The following is a 22,367-nucleotide window of genomic DNA, read 5'->3' as shown; positions in this document are numbered from 1 at the left end:
AAATTCCAATTGCAGAGCCTAGACCAGAAAAGAATCCACTTAAATGCACATATTCTTATTTAGTATTCTTTGACATGCACAAATGAAAGACAATATTCCATCATTTTGTCTTGCTTTCTCTCCCAGTAACGAAGACGGGAATCTATCAGTGCGTATATAAATGATTCCCATATAAAAGTATGGCAATGTATTGCTGAGTAGCGTTCTTTAATAAGCCACGAAATGCAAAAACCAAAGTTCTCCTAACTACGTTAACTTCTCTTCTTGCATAAACGTTTCCCACTCTGAGCCTCATACTCACATGTTCCTTTGTTTCATTTCCTGAACGTCTAGGGATGACTCTGAGAACAGAGTGTCTTGAAGCAGAAGTGGTAGTTGTGCCCTCTTGAAGGTATAGAATTTAGACCATCAGGAGGAAGTAGGCAGAAGTCAAAGCCAACTCCTTCTGTAGATTATACACACCAAGTCAGAGAGATTCAATGTTGGTGTCCCAGAAGAAAGCAATGGAAGTCCATGCCCAGACCATTCCAGTAATGCGTCTGGGGATCCTAAGCTGGTCTACAGAGAAAGCATACTTCAAGCACCGAACAATAATGGACACCAAAACATCCTTAGGAAGGTAGTAAGATGGAGGAAAATTATATTTGCAGAATTTTAACATCCTATGAAGTCCTTTGAGATTGAGGGACTGACTCTTAAGAGTTGTACTCAAGTTTACTAACTTCCTTCAAAGGGGGGAGTCCATTTAACTGTAGGATTTTTGTTCTGCAAGAAGGATGAGCCCTTTTAGGCCAAAGCTAAATTGTTCGGGACAATTGAGAATGCGTGCTGTCTGCCACCAGCTGTCTTCTTTTTCTACCTTTCTCCATGGAGCATTCATCTTTTCCTCTAAATAATTAGTAAGCAAATATTTAACAAATATGTGTTTGAAAAATAGCCAAATTACTAGCTGGCAGTCTTGTTGGCCCCGGGAATGCCTCAAGGCAGGGAGTTTTTTAGATCTAGTCTCCCTCCTGATCTCCTATTCAACACCTTCCCCTGTAGTGGATCTCTGTGGTTCTAGGTGTTCATGACGGCTCACACATGTCCCCTCTTTTCAGTTTGGCAATCTTGATTCAGTCAGTCCATGGTAAGACACATCTGAAAACTCCATAAGATGCTACAACATGGCCCCCAGGCTCTGTGCTCAAATCTTTGGCCCCCAAAATGCTCTGAGTTGATCTCTAAACACCATATTCCATTTGAGCAGGAAAATCAGACAGCAGGGTTCACAGCAGAAGATGAAAGAATGGAAATCAGGAAATCAGATTTCTAGTTCTAATTAAGTCATGAATTAGCTAAGTGGTTTTAGTGACCATGTCAGAGTAGTGCTAGCCTAACACTGTGGGCTCTTCCACCTTCCCCAGCCCTGCTTGAGTTTGGTTAGGACCACATGACTAAGCATTCGCCAATGAAATGTGAACAGAAGTGGCCTATGTCACCTCCAGGCTGAGGTAGTTAAGAACCAGTGTGCATCCTCAGTCTCTCTCTGCTATGACCTTGGAGACCTCATGCTCCAGATGGCATAGCACAAGATGGAGAAAGAAAGACCACTGAGTCACATCTAACTGTGACATGAAAAATAAACTTTTATTGTGTTAAGTCACTGATATATTGTAGTTTGTCTGTTGCAGCCAGCATTGGTCACTAACACAGACAGCCTTTCTGTGACCCAGCTTTCTTCTCCAGCCCCGATATATTGAACTACATTAAAAGAGTATAAAATGAAATCCCTGAGTTGAAATTGCTTCAAAATAATAAGTTATTATTACATAAGTAAACTTGTCATCTCTTGGGTGTAGGAGCCACTCAATACAAATGGCATTAATTAAATATGAGGTGGGCTTGTCACTGTTGAAGTGTCTCCAGTGCGACTGTGATGAGGCTGCAAGGGCGTCTTCTTTCTTTCGAGAACCCCAACAGACAGATTCAGAATAGTCCTGATGGAGAGTGAATAGTGATCTTTTCAAACTGTCTTAAAGCAACTGCTTGGAAATGTAACTATGGGATTTGAAGTTAGACAAATTTTTAGAGGCCATCTAATTCAATGATACATATGGTAATTTTAATTCTTTCAGAGATGGAGGACCTATTTTCCCAATAGAAATTCCACCCCTTAGTGTAGCTATTAAAAAAATTCCCTTCTTTTACTTGATTTAAATAATTCTCCTGTATCTTCCATTTATTGTTTAGGTGCTTAATGTTTGGGACAATGCAGTTAGCCTATTTCTTTTCCACATGGTAGTTTTTCAATACTTGAAGACAATTATTAACTCCCCTTTTAGACTAGTGTTTTGCATGTTAAACCCACTTGATTTTTTTCTACAAGTCTTCATGTAACATTTTATTTTATTTCCTGAATTTGTCTTGCACTGCTCTTTCCCAAGAAAATTTAAGGAGGTGCACAAAAGAATGAAGCAAACATACCAATCCAAATGGGTGCTGGATTTGAAAATTAAATATGACTCTGAGTTTCCTGGCAGCCAAGACAAAAAGGGAAATAGGATGAGTTTACATAGCTCAATATTCAATTACATATTCTCAATATTAGAAACAGAATGCTTAGAAAGCGTTTGTTTCTAGACTCGTCACCATTTTCGTTATCTTTCTCTAAAAGCATTCTAGCTTACCATTATCTCCGTTAAACTGCCATAAGCAAAAACTAACATAATCCTTCAGATGTAGTTTGTCTAGAATAGGCTTATGAAAGAGTAAGTTGGCCTTAAATAAAAAGCTATTTCTTGAATATTTTTTGTGGACTAAGAATGTACAAAATGCTTTGTAAGTATTGAAATTCTCACAACAGCTCTGAAAAGTAGGCATAAGTACTGCCATTTTACAAATGAGTAAACTATGAAATTAAGTAACTTACCTAAGGTCACAATTATTTCAAATCCACGTCCATCTGGATCCAAAGCTTACATCCTTTTCATGAGTCAACAAGTTCTCAACTGAAAGGATTAAATCATTTCTAAAGGTGCCTCACTAAATACTACAGACGTGTTGAGTCAGAGGGAGAATATGGTTGAATGTTTTGGATCTGACATTTTCTTAAAAACCAACAGTGGTAGCTGTTTTCATCTTCTTCCTGCATCTTAAGGAATCACAGAAACACATGTGAGTTGGGGGTGGTTTTGTTTTGTACACTTCAGCAGTTACTCATTTTGGGGGGAAACAGTCAATGCAAACTGAATTTGGATCCATTGGGCTTTGTCAAACACAGGTGCTTATGCGCTGATTCAAGTTTGGGTTGGCAGAGTAATGTTGAATATGGAGGTTTACATCTTGAAAAGTCATGGAAAATGTGCATCAGGGGAATGGGAAATTTTCTCCCTATTGACTAGAGGACTCTCAAATCAAGCCTTTTCTTTCCATTCTCTCCATTCTCAGGGCCGCTGACGTAAACCAAACCCTTACTACTCCTCATTTTTAACACTGCAATAGCTTCTCAACTATCTCCTGCTGCCAGCCTCTCCCCACAAGCTGCTCATCCTCTATATAGTGACCAGAATTTTGTCTTTAAAAATAGATCTATTATGTCACTTTCTGGTTTGTAAATATCTGTCAATTTCCATCACCCAAAAGATCGAATTAAAAATCTACCATGGCATACAAGATTCTGTACTACCTGGTATTAAGTTGCAATGGGTTGCTCCAGTCCCATTTCCCTTCCTTTCTTCCTTACCCCCGTGCCCTAGCCACACTGAAATTCCAGCATTCCCACTGTGGTTTTTCACTACTCTGTGTCTCTGTATGAGCTGATCACTCTGCCTAGAAATGCCCTTCTCCCATCCCTCTACACCTGGAAAACTTCTCATCCTTAAGACCAAGCTTAATACTTGCCTCCTCTATTAAGCCTTTCCAGACTTTCCCATTCAAAATGCTCCCTTGAGGCTCTGGGTTCTCTTAGTCTCATCTCCATTAAATCACTTATGATTTGTTTTACATTTCACTCTCTCTTACCTGACTCTTTAGGGCAGTAGTTATATATCATTTAAGTATGTATCTTCAAAGTCTGACACAGAGAAAGTCCTCAGTGAAGTCAATAAACATTGAATGAATGCCCCCATCACAGCAGTTAAATTGTGTACACAACCCCAGGAGTCAACAGCTATGAACACCAAAAGTGAAATTAGGATTATCTCCTGTGAGTAGAGCCAGTAGAGAACAAGCAGTAATGGATGGTAGCCACCATTTATAAAAATAACACAATGCCAAAATCTGTATTTGAAGACCTCAAAATATAGTTACGATGACCCAGATATAAGATCAGAGAGACCTGGATTGTGGCTTCTATAATAATGTTTGATTTTTCTTATAATAAAATTAATATATATTCATATGATAAAATCTTTAAAAGCAGATAGATAACTAAAAAAGGAAATAAAATCACTCATAATCCAATTATCCAGAGAAAATTATCTTAACATTTAGATGTTTCTTTTTTCATAAACACAATAATTTGTATGTATTGTTTTGAAGCATGCTTTTTCACTTAACAATATATTGTGACTTTAATGTAATTAAATTGTATTCTAAACCATGACTATATATCATCCCACTGTGTGTGTACATATATAATAATGAACATACTGAACATGAGGCTTGCTTCTTATTTTTCATAGTAGTAGTGGTGCCAAGAAATATCCTTGTAGCTACTGACACTTTATGCTAGAAGGTCTCCAGAAAGATTATGCTAATTTCCCAGCAATGAGCCAAGTATAAGAATGTATGTATCTCTAAAATGTTTGCTAACTATGAGCATTTGGATTGGATTTTAACTAGAAAAAGAAAAAGCTAACCAATTATATTGTATTTTTTATCTAGAAAAAGAATGTATTTTCAGGATGGTAGCCGGGGTAAAGGCACCAGTAAAGGGGGTGGTCAGGGATCAAACCTGATGGTACATCTGAGCTCATGAAGAGGAATATTCTGTTTATACAACAGGTATCTTCTTCTGATGGAGGTGGACGCCTCGGGTGCATGGTGTTTGATGGCCCTGACTCTCAGGGTCATCTCATCACCACATTTGCCTCGGGGTCCCTGCTCCCCTGGCCATATTCAGCCTGCAGGGAAGGCATGGCAAGAACCTGATGCTCACCTGCAGTTCTCACTGTCAGTTGCCACTCGGATCCATACATACATCAGGCACTTGTGATAATCATGTTAACGTGAGTCCGTCTCCAGAAACTTCTCATCTCTGGCAAAAATTTTCCAAGACCAAAAGAAAGGTCAGCCCCCAGACTGTGGCTTCCAAATTTGCCGGCCAGCAGTATTATCTGACCTAGTGTTTGTTTGAATGTGAGTTTCTAAGATCTATCTTTGGAAACTTTGATTTAGGAGGTCTAGGATGGGCCTTGGGAATCACTAGTTCCTGAGTCTCCACAGCTAATTAAATATAAGCCAAAGGCTGAGAGCCATGGGCCTAGACTGCGATAGCCCAACCAGAGTCCATGGTGGCCATCCAACAGGGATAGGGCTGGCTGAGAGAGCAGCTGACCTTCTCCAAAGGATTCTGAATGAAGGCCTTTGTTTCCCTCTCCGTCATCCTCAAGTGGCAATAGATAAAATCAAGAATAGCAATAATTATATCAAGTTCTTACTGTGTCCTGTGCACTTTTCCAACATTAGCCCATTCTGTTCTCACACCTTCTTTGTGAATCCTAAGGCTCAGTTTCCCCATCTCTAAAATGGAGCTAGCAACCTCCATGTCAAGCATTTACAAACTATTTCCTTACAAAGTTCTTTACAAAACACTTACAAAAAGTTCCTGTCCTTTGGGTGACATAACTAATATGAGTAGTAATATTATTTTAAGCAGAGCTTTAATTGTTATCATAACTCTTGGTATGAGAAGCAACATAAAGGGAATGCAATGGGAAACGATTCTAGCAGAACTTTTTCCAAACAGGCCAGAATTAGATGTGGAGCTTATAAAGCAGCAGTGCAGCAACACTGGGGAAAATGTGGTGATGAAACCTCTTGTTGGAGGAGAAGAAAATCCTAGCTCTCTATAACGTTTTCATTTTCTCTGTTTTGACTCCTCCATCTCCTTGGTGCCCTAAGAAAGCTGCTATTACTGTAACTCCTGGCTGCTTCTCTAAAGGGTGGAGCCATGGCATCCTCTCTGAGGGTGGGACTTGGCTGGAGAATCTCCAAACTCAACCAAAGCCAGATGTACTCTGCTGAGAATGGGAAAGGCCCAGTCAAAGTCCAATGCCCAGGCACAACTCCAACTCCAAGCCAAGCTGTTCAGATCACCAGCGATAAAGACAGAAAACTCAGAATAAATCCCTAGATTATGTCTTGATCAGGAAAGCAGCCCTTAGACCCTTAGAGTTCAAAAATAAAATTAAAAAAAAACGGTGTTGGGCAGCACTTTGGTGATGAGAGAGAAGCAACGTGTATCACTTTGGATCCACAGAGCAGACCTAACTTTTTTTTTGGAGGGGGGAGGGTTTGCAGAGCCAGCTGAGACTTTATTCTGAAAAAGACACTCAAATTGGCTTTTTGCTAGGGGTATGGGCAAGAGAGGGAAGTCCAGGCAGTCAACCCCTACCAAGGGTGGGCTGAGGATTGGGACTGAGCCTCAGGTCTCCCGTGCCAATGTTCCTCTGCATGGCTCCTTCTGCAGGAGCCTTTTACTTGGACTGGACGTCAGATGATTCAGACACCAGCTTCCCATTGCAGGTCTCAATCTTCTTCACAACCACAGCCTTGGCAAAACTGGTGTGGCTGAGAGAGCCATCCCCACTGGAGCCCAAGCTGGACTGGAAGGAGCTCAGGCTGTAGGAGGTCCTGTAGAGCGAGGTCAGCCCACCTGAGTAGTCACTGGTGGTCTTGGTATGGATATTCATGTTCTGCATCCCAGACTCCAGCTGGCTCTCCTCGCCCTCCAGCAGCCTGCGGTAGAGACTGGACCCCTTTAATCTGCTTTGTTACTATAGCTCAAAGAGCAATCAAATGGTCTGAAAGTGCCATCTCAGACAATTCTTTTGGCTATCATATGGCATCTGAAGGAAAGGTCTTCCTTAGCATTAAGGTGAAACTAAGACCACTTCACTCATTCCAGTGGGTAGATGGGGGATCCTGGGAGTCTCCCCAGCACATACCCATATGCTGCAGGAACCAGAGCACCCAGAGCACTTGGGGTCGGGGAATCAACTTACCATCCTGCACAACATGCTCATCCCCAGGACCAAATCAGGACTAATCAGACCTGCCACGTGGAGTCCTTCAGCCTCACCCTCACCTCAGACCTCATTCCTAAGGATCTTAGGAGTCTTGGCAGCAAAGGAGGTTCTGAGCATAAGAGATGGGCTCTTGGAACGCCCAGCACAAGATCAAGTGGAATGCTCACCACCCTCAAGGGAGAAGCCATGTCTGCAGGGAGCAGAGTCATGCTGCTCTAATGCCAGCTTCCCACTGCCATCCCCTGCGCTGCTCCACATCAGTGGATATCAGAAGGCTGCCTCTTGTTAGACTCTTGGATCCCTCCTCTCTCCTAACATCAACCCCAGGAAGCCTGGGAAAGCATAGGGATTAGAGCTGAGCCAGGAGGGAGAAAGGTGGGGAACCAGTGCTAAGCTGCAGAGAGATTTACTTTGACAAGTGAGCAAAAAAAAAAAAAAAAAAAAAAAAAAAAAATTCAGTGAAATATCTGCTCACAGTAGGCTGAGATGAGCAGATTGGTGAGCTCTGTTGGTGACTAAGGACAGCTGTAAACATATTTCTAAAACCCGGATAATTTTGAATTTGTTTTTCTCTTTTGAAAAGAAAAATATATATATTTGGACTTATTTTTTTCTCTTTCTGGACGTAGCATTAGCTGGCTTCCTCCACAATAAGCCCCCAAATAGAACGAATGTGTGAGAGGTGGGAGCATTGAGGACAGCCCAAAACCAAAATTAGAACCAAGCCCTGGGAGGCAGCAGAATCCCAGATTTTTCACAAAATCTGCTCTTCGAATCTGGCTTCCAAAGCACTGCTCTTTTGCTAAACTGGCAACATTTGCTACTAAGAACCTCAACAGTATCTTACGCTTGTCAATTTGGTTTCCTTGGCAATCTCAACCTGATTTGAAACTGCTATTTGTTGCATTTCTCAACCGCCATTAGCTGCCCTCCCTATACCCCTTGATTTCTCATTTTCCTCTCTCCTCTCCTGCTTGTCACACTTTTAGCAGGCCATAAACCTTGATTGCAGAGGGAAAAGAAGGCAAGGAAAACTTTATTTTTATATCCCAGCTGTGAATTATGTGAAACACACCATCCTTGGGAAAGATAGGGCTAACCAGCTGAAGTGGGCAATTTGTAGGGAACAGCATGGCCTGGCAGGGATGAGTTCATTGAGCTCCAGGGTGCTCAGATCTTATTTCTGTACCCACAGATTTTCTTCATCTGGTTTGCTGATGAATTTGTGAATCTTATCTCTCAAGGCAGGCTCTATGTGTCCAGTCATTTTCCTTGTTCTTCCCCTGATGGGATACTTCTCTGCAGCCAGCGTCCTTTGTGTAAAGGGGAAATTCAGATGGGATGAAAATTTTTCCCAATTAGTTCCAGCCCTTTAGGTGACTCTTCAACCCAGGTAGGACTGGTATGGATAAAATTGTCTAGCTCAGCAAACCCAGGAGTCTTGGCAGTCAGAGATGTGCTACAGAAATTAATCCAGGCCAGTATAAAGGTCTGAGTAATGGACAAAGTGCTGTGTGGACACTTACTATTCACTGATTCAAATTGAATTAAACTGATCCAGGACCAACTGTTGATACACAGCTGTCTCTGTCCAATGGCCAGTTCATCCACTCAACTGAGATGCTGAGTGCCAATATTTTACTTCCAGTAAAAATGGATAAACACTTTTAGAGAATATCAGATTGAATATATAACAGGCATTGTGCTAGGTACTCTATGTATCTTATCTCATTTAATCCTCATAATCAGCTTGTAAACTGGTTGTTATCATCCCCTAATAACAGATGAGGAAATTGAAGGCTCAGAGAGATTTAGGAAACCAGGGAGTTAGGATTTAAATCCTGTCTTTGGACTTAGAGTCCTGAGTTCTCCCTGTTACCCTGAAGTTCCTCCAGGCTTTGTTTTTTTATGGCAGTACTGAGTGTTGAAAACAGGACCTCATGCATGCTAAGCATGTGCCCTACCACTGAGCTACTTCCCTTTCCCCCAAAGCTCCTCCAGACTGCTACCTACACATACACTGGGCAGGATTTAGACTATAAAAGCCTGGAGTTAGAGGCCCATCTAATGAAATAACCTGTAAACAAGCCAACAGCAAGAATATAAGCATTAACCAAAAGAAGAATATAATATCTCATCCCAACATAGTAGGCAAAGTTGTAAATATAAAATTCTACTTTTTGTTTTAAGCAATTTATGTTATTTAGTAAAATTAGAGTATATTATGGGAATTATCAGTGAAGATTTTAGATACTTTTATTTACAGTTTTCCATAATTTTTAAGACTTTATGAGAGAAGAATATGATTTTAAAATTGCCTAGTGAATTTGGAATTGTTAAAAAAAAAACCCAATATATATAATTGAGGGTGATGATGTTAAAATGACACCCTAGCACATAATCCCCAGTGCATATTGAGGATAAATAAACAGTGCTCTCTATAAAGATAGGTCTGAGAAGAAGGGTTTTGAACTTAGCCATAAGGAAATGAACCAGAACACATGCAAATGTGCCCATCAGTCCAGACTCTATATCTGTTCATAAAAAATAACGAAATGGAGTTGATTATGCTGGAAGTCCTCAGAGTAGAAAAGTCACAAACATATACACAGAAAAAGTAAGTATGGATCTCTGGCAGAGGAGCTAAAGCAAATATGAAAACTGAGAAATATCGAAGCAAGCCAATTGTGTCTAAAACTGCAGTGGCCTGACATGCCCTATTAAGTGTCTGGGGACTGAGGCTCGGCACTGGTTTGGGATCAGTTCAGAAAATCAGACACTCATCAAATCATTAGGAAAAGTTTGTACCCAAAATAGAATTCTATAAATATACTTGGCTAAAGATATGGAAACCACCCAAATGTCCATTGACAGATGACTGGATAAAAAAGATGTGGGGTGTGTGTGTGTGTGTGTGTATAAATAAAATATATGGAATACTACTCAGTCATAAAAAATAATGCCATTTGCAGCAACATGGATGGACCTGGAGATCATCATATTAAGTGAAGTGAGCCAGAAAGAGAAGGAAAAATGCCATATGATATTGCTTATATGTGGAGTCTAAAAAAAAAAAAACAAAACAGGACACAAATGAACTTATCCACAAAACAGAAACAACCTCATAGACATAGAGAACAAACTTACGGTTACCAGGGGGTAAAAGGGGTGGGAAGGGATAAATTGGGAATTCAAAAATTGCACCTCTTGGGAAGTGATGGAAATGTTAGCTATCTTGATTGTGGTAGTGGTTTCATTGGTGCATACATCTATCAAAATTCATCAAATTGTACATTTGAAATATGTGTAGTTTACTGTACAGGAACCATACCACAATAAAGGTGTTAAAAATATACATATATATATATACTTGGCTAACATATGCCAATATAATAATGATGTAAGAGTGCCAGAAAACAATAATTATTAGTACTATTATTAATAATTATCTTTTTAAAATAGTATATATACATATACTTGAATATATCATATTTATTGCATGTATAGTATGCATAAATACTATATATAATTATATATACTATAGATAGATGATAGATAAATAGATAGATGTAAGACAGTACTGTGTGAGGTGCTTTGATGTTTTAAGAATATTATCCCTAATTTTTTATATTTTAAACAGCTAGTTTAAGAATTTGATTAAACCAACATCCTCCAAAGGTAGTTCTAATGTTCAGGTCACTTTTCCCATTTGTAAGATTGAACCTCAACCTGTCTCAAAAAGCAAGTATCCAGCAAGCCATCAAGCAAGCCATCATCACAGCTTTTAAATGAAAAAAAAAAAATGCAAATGCTAAAATATATTAGTACTTTTTGCTGGCTGCCCAATTTTCAGGAGCTGTAATAAACATTATATTTTAAACACACATTAATTTAACTATGGTCTTGGTTTTCACTTTTGTAACAATTACTCTTCTCACATTCTGTGTTGATTTGTTATGCTAAATGCTTGGCAGATGTGTAATCGACATATAAATTGGTCCTTGCATAGCTAGCCAAAATTATTTTTGACAGCCTTTCATACCAGGCAGAATTCTCCAATAGTCTGTTTTTGGAGCCCAAGGCAACATTCAGGAAAATAAATCAGATAAATATAGCCATTTACAATGGTCCAACACATTTATTGTGAATGCTGCTATTCTCAGCATTTATCATATTAATACTTTTAAGCTGTGCAGATTTATATTAGAAAGAACTGGAAATGTTTAATCAGGATTTTTAATCTCTTGAGCATCTTTTAAAACATCACACAGAAATTTGATGGCGATGAGTTTAACAATGACTATCAGCACTAAGGATCATAATATTAATTGAAGTTCCATTCCTTCAGTTTAATGCAGTTCTAAGGAGGAAAAAATGACCAAAGTCAAACCACAAAAAGAAACGAAATCACTACTTGGTAATATTATTCCATAAGCCAGATAAAGATAGGCTAAGAGACACGTTTATTTCCTGCCAGAGGCAGTTTCTTTGGCCTGCTCACATCCTAATCGAAATTCTGGCCTTAACTGTGGTTCCCATTAAGAGCCAGGCTATTTCACATACACTAGTTGATGGCGTAGCTGAAAACAAAATTGGCCCCATAATATGTTTTTGTGCTACTAGTTTCTGGTTGATAAAGTGCAGCAGCCCACAGGAGTTAGTGGTCATGCATAACTGTCCTGCATGCTTTTATTATGTCTTCTTGTCTCCTAAGCAGGAGTGGCAGCTGGTGGGTGTTTTTAGTTGGTGTCACAGGTTCAGAAACCTCGGAATATTGCATCCTCAATAGGCAGTACACCAGGGACAGTATTGCAAATCAATTAGATATATTTCATATTTGAAATTAAGTTACCTGATTTCCAACATGTCTTCTGTTCTTGAAGAATGATACATTTATCTTCCTGGTTATTTGGCAGAAATTGGAACAACTGGGAATGAAGACTGTTTTCTGACTTTAAAGAATTCATCTGTCTTAGCAACTGAAACTGCTTTATATTCTAGCCCCAGAGCAGAAAGGCCCTGCTTTTCCCTGCCCTATATTATACAGGAGTGTTATGGATTTTTATTGCATTTGTGCAAACTCCATACTGTGTGTAAGGGCCATCTAAATAAGTAAATACCTTACTAAAGCTGCTATAAGGCCTTGGGGAAGGGTGGGTGGAAATAAAGCTGTAGCAATAATGATTTTAGAAATATTAATCTGTCTTTATATTATTGTCATATTGAAATGTACAATTTGAAATCCATTACCTTATTCTCCTGAGGGTCATATTTGGGTGCAAAAGAAGCATTGATCTTGCACTTCACACTCTGTCTGAGAGATTTTATAGGCCTGGTACATAATGTAAATTTCTAAATATGTTAAAATGGGAGGAAATTACATAAGTGGTTGCAGACTATGACCAAGACTGCATTCAGGCAGCAAAAAAAAAAGTTAAAATTCATCAGTGAGCTGGCTCCTTTGGTCAATATAGGAAATGAATAATTCATTAAACATTCTATTAATATCTTTGGAGGCCTACTACGGAGAAAAGCACTCGCTCAGGCACTGAGGAGGGTAATGTTGAAGAAGACACGGTTCTTGCCCGTATCATCTAAATGGAGAGATTATACCATCGACCTATTTTTGGAGTTTCCTAAACATGTTCCTTTACTGAAACAGGAAATCAGTCACCAGGTGAATTAAGAAAACCTGGCACACTGAATGTTACACATTTCTTGGTCTTGCTATCGATTTTCTGTTACCATGTTTATTACTTTAGGAAAGTAAACTCAGAAGACCCCATTTACAATACATTTTATGTGGCATATATTTAAGATCTTTGACCGCCAAAGGCAATCTGGACTCAGTAACAACTGAACCAAAATATTCCAGTAATCTGACCATCCTCAGCTTTTCCTCTGACTCCGGGGCACAGTATTTTAACAAGTAAGAGCTGTTCACTTATTAGTTTCTCAATATTCCAGCTTGATAATGTAGCTGGACCATTCATGAAAAACTAAAGTACTCAGATGCACTTAAAAACACTCTCAGTTTACATATTTGAATATGAGCCTCTGGAATAGTCCCTCTAGTTGGCACCTTTGATTCCATCCTTCATGGTGAGGTGGGCCCAGAGCCCTCGTGCTTCAGAATAAGAGTTAATTGAGTTTCAGCCCATTTGTTTAGAAATCAACCTCACAATGGAGGTGTCAGGAATACTTAGCAATGCATTATCTCCCAAAACTATGCAGCCAGTGTTTCCTGGGCACAAAGGAGCACTAATGTTCATTAACAAAACATATCACCACAGCACGGTCAATTCCTACAATCTCTTAAATGTTGACATTTGGGGGTTGAATCTCTCCTTCCAGATTTTGCTGTTTTATTCTCCTGAGTGCAGGAAAGTGGTTCCCTGTACCCATCTCTGAAGGATATCATCTTGCAAGGGTCTAACCTGTCAGGGCATCTCCTCAACACGGCGGCATAGGAAGGGGGATCAGCCATATTCCTAGTGTGAAGAACTATGTCCAGTCTCGTCCACACTGGGGTTGATGTAGCAGTGGAAGACCAGACAGCTTGATACTGACTAGGGGGACAGTTGGTGGTACAGGTAGCAGGGCCAGTCTCCCAAGGAGGAGCCTGGTAGGAGCTGATAGGGAGGCGGTGCACTTTTAACAAAAGGAAAATGAGGCAAAACTCAAGTCTTAAGAATTGGAGGAGTAGGACAGGAGGTGGGCAGACAACAACTGGATAGACATGCAGCTACTTTAGGGCTCACATTAGTATATCAGAATTAGGGTTTATGACCTGCTCCAGACCCCGTAAGCTGGTGTTGTTGAGATTGCTACCCTAACTGGAATGGGTTCAAGGATCACAGAGCACCCGAGCGTTAAGTGTAGACTCTTCAACATAGTGGTTGAAGGCAGAGATTGTCAGGCTCTCCCCAGCAGGGGGCACCAGCAGAGTCATCAAAAAGGCGGAATCTCAGTTCTGCTAAGCCTCTCTCTCTGCACTGGGATTTACGGGCCCAAAGGATAGGATTTTCTAGAGAAGAGATCTTGCCTTATGCATTGACAGATAAGTCAGGAAGCTACAGAAAGTCTGTAGGAGTAAAAAGGCTAAAAGGAAAAAGAAGGAAACCAGAGAGGTAGGCAGAGAAGTCAGCTAATGCAAAAAGAGCCCCGGGGGTGCTGCAGATACAGGCCGGACTGAGAGGGGGCCCAGGGAGGTCAGGTAGGGCAGGAGTCTCAGGCAGTCTGAGAGCAGGACACGTGTTTCGTCCATCTTTGATTCCAGGTGAATAACAAGTAGAGGTATTGTGGGAAAGAAAGAAAGGAGGAACAGAGGAAAGAAGGTCACTAAATAAATGTGTAAACTAATAAAGAAGAAAAGTAGGGATAAAAGTTAATGGAATCTGGCTGGAAATTAGTAACATTAGATTCTGTTCTGACTCTGTCACTAATTAAATGCTGGACTTTGAATAGAAATTACTTGTATCTTGAGACTATAATTACTCCATCAGTAAAATGTATGAGATATTTTTATCTTTCTTTTTTATTGAAGTATAGATGATTTACAATGTTTCAGGTGTACAGCAAATTGATTCAGATATATATATACATATATATATATATATATATATATATATGTATATATTCTTTTTTAGATTCTTTTCCATTACAGGTTATTACAAGATATTGAATATACTTCCCTGCCCTGTATAGTAGGTTCTCATTTTTTTTAATCTATTTTATATATGATAATATGTATTTGTTAATCCCAAATTCCAAATTTATCCTTCACCCCCCATCCCCTTTGGTAGTCATAAGTTTGTTTTCTATGTCTATGAGTCTATTTCTGTTTTGTAAGTTCATTTGTATCATTGTTTAAGTTCCACATATAAGTGATATGAAATAATATTTGTCTTTCTCTGTTTGACTTACTTCATTTAGTAGGATAACCCCTAGGTCCATCCATGTTGCTGCAGACAGCATTATTTCATTCTTTTTTATGGCTGAGTAGTATTCCATTGTATATATGTGCCACATCTTTATCCATTCAAAGTTAGATCATCTTTTTTTCTTTAAGTTTAACAAATATTTTTTGCATGTCTACTAACTGCAAAGCATCGAGTTTTGAAGAGACTGAGATGATAATACTCCAAACTAGGAAATATCAGAGCTCCAGTTCTAAAGGGTTCCCTTTGTTCTGTGACTAGTTTTGTAAGCCTTGCTAAGAATAAGTGCTACTGGGCCACAGCTTGATTAAAGCCAGAAGTGAGAGGCCTGTCCTCCTCTGACACATACAACAGATAAAGGGTTTGCATTACATGTGGACTTTACTAATCAGAATATTATGATTTTGCAGTCATCTCCCCCACTCCCTCCACCTATGCATTTGTTGTGTGGAAAGTGTGAGTGGATGAACAACAATTGAGCACCTAATGTATGTAAGATGAGGAACTGAGTATTTTCACATACATAATCTCATTTAACTCTCATCTCATGTGGCTTAGATATAACTTTTTTTTTTTTTAATTTTACAGGTGAAAAACTGAGACAGAGAGGAAAAAATGGATTTGTCAAGGTCACTTTAACCCCTAACTCCAGATAGTTTGAATCCAAGGCTAGAACACTCTCTGCTACATTATAGCACATCTTAACATTAGCTTGTTCTGAATAACATAATGGATAAACATGCTGAAATAGTAGGCTTTTTCTGAAAGCTAATCTTTGCCATAAAAGCATTTGGCAGGAAGTTCTGTTCACATGCACATTGAAGTTGGCATCTTGCAGGTGGATTTATAAATTCAAATGAAGTTTGATGGGGTGGGAAATCAAGGCAATTTATCCTATATAAAACATATATACTATACATATATATCCCCATTTTACATTCACATGAATTGATATATATAGTATATATATATATAAAACTGATAAATATTTAAATGTATATCTGATTTTATATATTATATATATATCAGTTCATTTGAGTGACTATGTAAACAATGGGCTTCAGTTTAAATTGGTTTAGCATTTCCAGCTGTGCACATGAACCCATGTAACTCAGTCATGAGGCATTCTAGGACTGCAGTTGGTTGGTAAGGATATGGAGGGATGTCGGGAATGGTAAGGTTGCAGGCTAGGAGAATAAACTCAGCTTTAGGACAGGTTCCAAGAAAAAGTGGCCAACTTCCCAAGTCTTAAATCCTAGGGGGAAGAATAAAATCTGGGTGCAAGCTGGGAAATTCACAATAGCCACGGGGTCCAAACCAGTGGAAGATGCAGGGCCACAGGACGCACAAGGCTGTGGTAAGCCTCGTAGTCTAGGGGGTAGAAGCTGTGGAGCTCCCAGAGGCTCATCTGGCATAAATAAGAACTCCAGTCTATGGCAGGGTTCAGCCTTTTGGGGGCCTAATAAGAGCTAAAAAGAGAAATGGGATCTCAAACAAGCGAGTCAAGGTTTCAAGGATGGGGTTTTGGTCTCAATGGGCAAACTGCAGAGACAGTAGCAAGCTAAGGTAGAGGTTTGGTCCTATTGCCATGTAAAACATGGCAGGAGTTTGGCACAGGATGAAGCTATAGGCAATGGGGGGCCCATCCCAGGCACACTGGGCTTAGGTCAACAATATAGATTCTAGACCTACCGCCATAGGTGAGGGTAGGAAAGAGACATCCAATATATTCTGACAAGTTTGTTTAGAACTGGCTCAAGAACTGAGTTGCCCTGAGTGAAGACTATAAATGAAGATTTTCAAAATTTACAGCTGAGTCTGGGTTGGGATGGGACTGACATGTCACAACACAGTTTAGTTTTATTTACATCCATTTTCTAACCGAGTGACATAACTTTTGCATTTTATCTTAGGTATGATGAAATCCCCAAAGAGTTGCATTCATATTCTTCTGTCATTATAGTCCTCAGTATTAACTGGATCATCCTAGGCCTTTATACACTTTCATTAACATTATTACCATTGTAATGAGAACTGAATAAAATTGTAATGTTGTTCTATAGACTGGTTCTTGAATTGCTTTGTCAGCATCATTGCAAAACCTAATTGACAAAGTAATTACCTGTAACATTATGTCTGTAGATTAATAAAATATGTTTTGGTTTTCACCAGAATGTCAATATAAAGAAACCTCAAGCAAAATTCCCCCTTGACTTTACAGTACTTCTATAGATTTCCATAAATACCTGCTAAAGCTTTGTAAATTTTATGTCAATTTATGCTCAGCAGTTCATATTAATATCAACTCAACCAGGTCATTAAAATAATCCCTTTTAGCTCCTGAAATTAATCTTACTGGGGCTCACCTATAGCCTCACAATAAATTACCTCACAGAAGGAACATGAGGACACAAATAAAAGGAATTTTCTAGATATTTTAAAATATTCTCGGTCAAATCCATTTTGAAAAAAAAAAAAACACTGTGAAAGCATCATTTGTAATGCACATCTTGTAAGGGGAAGTTAATATATTTTGTAGTGTTCTAAAGCCACTCAATTGCTCCTACAAATGTTAAGATTCCCAACTGCGAACAAATAATTGGTGCATACTGGGGAGCTTTACTGCTTGTCTCATCATTAATTGCACATTTCGTCTATGATTAGAGGTATGACTGTGCCCGATTTTTCAATAAATTACCCAGAACCAGAAAAAGCCATGCAGGTGTTTCAGTGTCTGATTGCAGTCTCTTATACACAGAGGTTCAAGAAGAAACTTTGGATTTATGTAAATGCATACCCTAACATAATAGTTTTAACTCTTTGGTTGGCCTATTTGCTGACAGAATTCCAGTCTTCTCTTAATATAAAAAAAATTTTTTTTCCTGAAAATAACCCTGCCATGTGAGAACACAGACTGCTGGGTCATTCTGAGAGCCATCCTAACTCCCATCAGGACCCCAAACCCCAGTATTCTGCATCTACTTCTGGGATAACTTCATTCCTGTATATGGCATCTTTCTTTCTTCTTAAAAATGGTACAAATTCAGGAGCGCTCATTTTTAACCTTTGCATTGAGGAACAGGACTAATATGTTCATTATGGCCTATCAGGGTTTTTTTGTAATTTTTTATTGAAGTATAGTTGATTTACAATATTACTTTCATGTGTACATCAAAGTGATTCAGTTATACATTTTTTTCAGATTCTTTTCCATTATAGGTGATTACAAGAAATTGAATATAGTTCCATGTGCTATACAGTAGGACCTTTTTTATATATAGTAATGTGTATTAATCTGCAACCCCTAATTTATCGCTCCCCACCCTTTCCCCTTTGGTAACCATATTTTGTTTTCTATGTCCATGAGTCTGTTTTTGGTTTGTAAATAGAATTTGTATCATTTTTTTTAGGTTCCACATATAAGTGATATCATACGATATTTATCTTTCCCTGTCTGACTTACTTCACTCAAGATGGGTCTATCAGTTTTTTAATAAATAAGCATTCATGCTTCATAATCATTTTTCTGCTATTATACTATTCAAAAAGCATGTATCACGTATCAGCACCATAATGCTACTGGAAATATGAAGATGAATCCTCACACATGTGGTCTAAGGTAGGGCTTGAAAATGTGGACTTCTCAGTTTGAATCCTGGTTCTGTCATTTCCTGGCTGTGTGATCTTGTCACCCTGCACTCAGTTTCTCCATGTGTGAAATAGTGTAAGAGTAATATTACCCACCTACAGCGCTGTTGAAGTTTACTGCATAAAAGGTGCTTAGCACAGTCCTGACTTAGCACAGTGTATTCACTGCTCCCTATCTTGGCTATTAGTATAAGGGAGTGCACATTCCCATCAGGAGACAGATCATATCATACACACTAAATATAGTACAGTAAAGCCCTCTAATGGAGCTCTGAACAAAATGCCATGGGAGCTCTGATGAGAAAGAGAATCATGAGTTCATTTAGAATCAGTTTTATTGAGCTTTCTTTGAAGTGGTAATCATGGCTGACAAGAAGGGTGGGGTCTCAGAAGAGGCGACTGCTAAGCTGAGCCTTGAAAATTGAATTCGCCAGTGGGAAAAGGGTGTAACCGACGTCCAAGGAGCTAGCGCATGAGCAGCTGGCATGAGCAAAGGCTTGGTAATGTGTAAGTGGGTGGCATGTCTAGGGACCAGCAAGCGGTATGGAAGGAACACAGTAGATGCTGCCAGAAAGACAGGTCAGGGCCAGGGTTCCATCATCACAGCAGCACCAGGGGGCAATGTGATCAAATCTATGTTTTACAAAAATAACTTGGCTACTTCCTGGAGGATGAAATACATAAGAGAGAGACTGAAAGCAGGGAACCTGTTATGAAATGATCATGACAGTGAGGATGGAGAGGTGAGGACAGAATAGAGAGGGACTCGGAGAGAGAACAGAAAGCATTTAGTGATGGACTGGATGTGGGGCAGGCAGAGAAAGAATTCAGGGATGACTTCATATTCCTACATGAAATAAGAAAAACAGGAAGAGAAGCAAGTTTGGAGAGAGAGAGATAATGAGTTCAGTGCTATAAATATTAAGTTTGGGGTATCTTCAGGAAGAATACCCAAGTGAGGAGTTTAGAATATAATTCCGGAGTGGAGGATAGACCCTCCCATGATGGTAAAGAGAAGGGGAAAAGGGAGGAAGTGGCACTTTAAAAAACAATCTTTCTATCTATGCACAACCCAACAGGTCCTATGAAACAGAATCAGAACTGGACAGATACTGTTCCAAAATAACCCATGTACACCAGCAAAACCAGTTCACTCACTGTACCTTCATATGCCTTGTGCCTTCACTCGGCCCCTTTCCTTTCCTCCATTCAACGTATCCTGATTAAGCACCAATTTTTGTGCCAGGTTCTGTTCTAGATTTTGGGGATGCAGAAGTGAAAAAGTCAAAACCCTGCCATCAGGGAGTATATATCTCAGCGCAGGAGACAGTCAATAAGCAAGTAACCAAATAAAGATAAAATATAATTTCAAGTAAATAAATGCAATACGGAAAAAAAATAAAGCAGGTGAACGGTGAGAAAGTTACCAAAGTGGAAGAGGAAGGGGAACTCTGAAATTGAGCCGTTGCAGTCAGGGGAGTCATTTCTGATGAAGTGACATTTTAAATGGAGACCTAAAGTAATGGAGAAAGCCATGTGAAAATCTGGAGGAAGAGCATTTCAGGCAGAGGGAAGAGCAAGTACGAAGACCCTGAGGTAGCAACTAGCTTGGTATGATTGAGAAACAACAAGGCAGCCAGGTTGGCTAGAGTAGACCAAATAGTCACAGGGTAGCTTGTGACAATTCTGGTACTAGTGTATTGTTACTAAATACTGTTGTGAAGATGTCCGCTGATTTATATCCTATCTTCCCAACTCCACGTCAGCTCATTGAAGGCAAAGTCTATAATCAAACTTCATACTCCCACAGTACCTAGAACAATGCTTTACACATAGTAGGTATTCTTTCTCCATTCATTTATCTATAATTGTAATCAGTGGTGATCTCTAGGCCTGCCTCGTCCCACTCTCAAACACTTTTGGGCTAGTTCCAGAGGCTGCTAACCGTCTGGCAAACCATTGGTAAGCTATTTCTAATACTGTTGGGATCAGTAAGAAACTCATGCCACGTCCAGAGCAATATAGAAAGCCCGGACACCAAGATTTACCTTTGCTGTTTGCAAACCTGATGGTTTTGCTAAGGCTCTAGTATTGAAGACTAAAATATGAGGAAACTCTACACATGCTCAGAGAAGTTGTCAGCTTTGCCACAGTTCTATGCATAAACATTATAATAATATTATTATTATCCCACAGGGGTGTCATGAGGATTAATGAGACATTTTCAAATCACTTTGAGCTGCTCCACAGGGGGTACTAAATAAATGGTATGTGTTCCTCCTGAAGTGCCATTTTTGACACTGGTTTGTTGTGATGGGCTCTGCTGTCCAACAGGGCTGGAGTTCGCCCACCAACTCATTTCCTATAAACAACAGGCAAGCCATCAGAAAGCAGTGGTTTTCAGTTAAAATAAATACAAATTGAAGTGAACTAGTTGGCAATCAGGAGAAAATAGGCTGCTGTTAGAAATCCAGCATTTAGTAAGCACTCCCAGTGATCGACATAAGCGTTTCACAGTGTGATACAGTAGAGTCAACACTGGATTTGGAAATGATCCAAGATTTTAGGCCCAGCTCTGCCACTAACCAGCTGTCTCAACTTGAACAAACAGCTAAACTTCCCTGGGCTTTAAACATAAAGTAAGAAGCTCATAAACAGTCTTCCAAACAAGGCCAGCACATGAAAGGAATGGAAATAGTCATTTCTGAAGGGGAGAGATCACAGCAGGAAGAAGCCTGTGACCATCCATCACAGGACCAGCTTCTGTTCTGCTCTTCCTTGCTATTGATTAATATTAATTTCAGTACTAATTCCTGCAAATGGAGAAATAAATCACTTCCTAGATCAGACATAGAAGTGCATGAAACATTTGGTCTTTAAAAATAGGGTCTTTGCCTCTCTACAAGCCATCCTTGCAGCAAACCGTCTGTCTTATTCTTAGATTTAAATATATGAATGATTGATTATACTGCTTCCCTAATTACCAGCTCAAATACAGTGTTCTAGTTTTGTGAGAGAGGATTCTACATGGTCGTCCACTTTTACCATCTTACAACATATGGTACTATCTGCAGTGCCTGGCCCTGACCTGAAGGCAAAGTGGAAGATAAGAGGCCAGTAAAACAAACATGGGTGCTTGTTGTACTCAGAAGCGGCAGAGGGGGAAGGAAACCCTGCGGAATAACTAAGTAATGTACAGTACTGTGAGGTCAGTTTCTCCTCATCCCTCGTCCCAGGAATTCCAGTGGTCTTGGGCTCAGAATAAAAAGAAATGTTGACACTCCAGAGCAGATAGAAACACAGAGAATTACTTGTTGGGGAATTAATTCAACAAACATATACTGAGTTCCTACTGTTTATCAGGCATTTTGGTAGTTGCCAGGAATATAAATTGGGTAAGATCTGGCTCTGCCCTAGAGAACCTCATAGGTGGGAGTATTGTGGAAGCAATGACCACAAATCACTCTTACTTGAAGCCAAACTGTCAGCTAAGATAGGATAGGGAGGGAGTTGTCTGCAAAACACTTCCTCTTCTGTAAATGAGCTG

Source organism: Camelus bactrianus, chromosome 9, assembly GCF_048773025.1.
Source record: "Camelus bactrianus isolate YW-2024 breed Bactrian camel chromosome 9, ASM4877302v1, whole genome shotgun sequence".
NCBI classification, from domain to species: Eukaryota; Metazoa; Chordata; class Mammalia; order Artiodactyla; family Camelidae; genus Camelus; species Camelus bactrianus.
The sequence above is the reverse complement of the archived record's forward strand: the minus strand, read 5'-3'. Positions refer to the sequence as shown.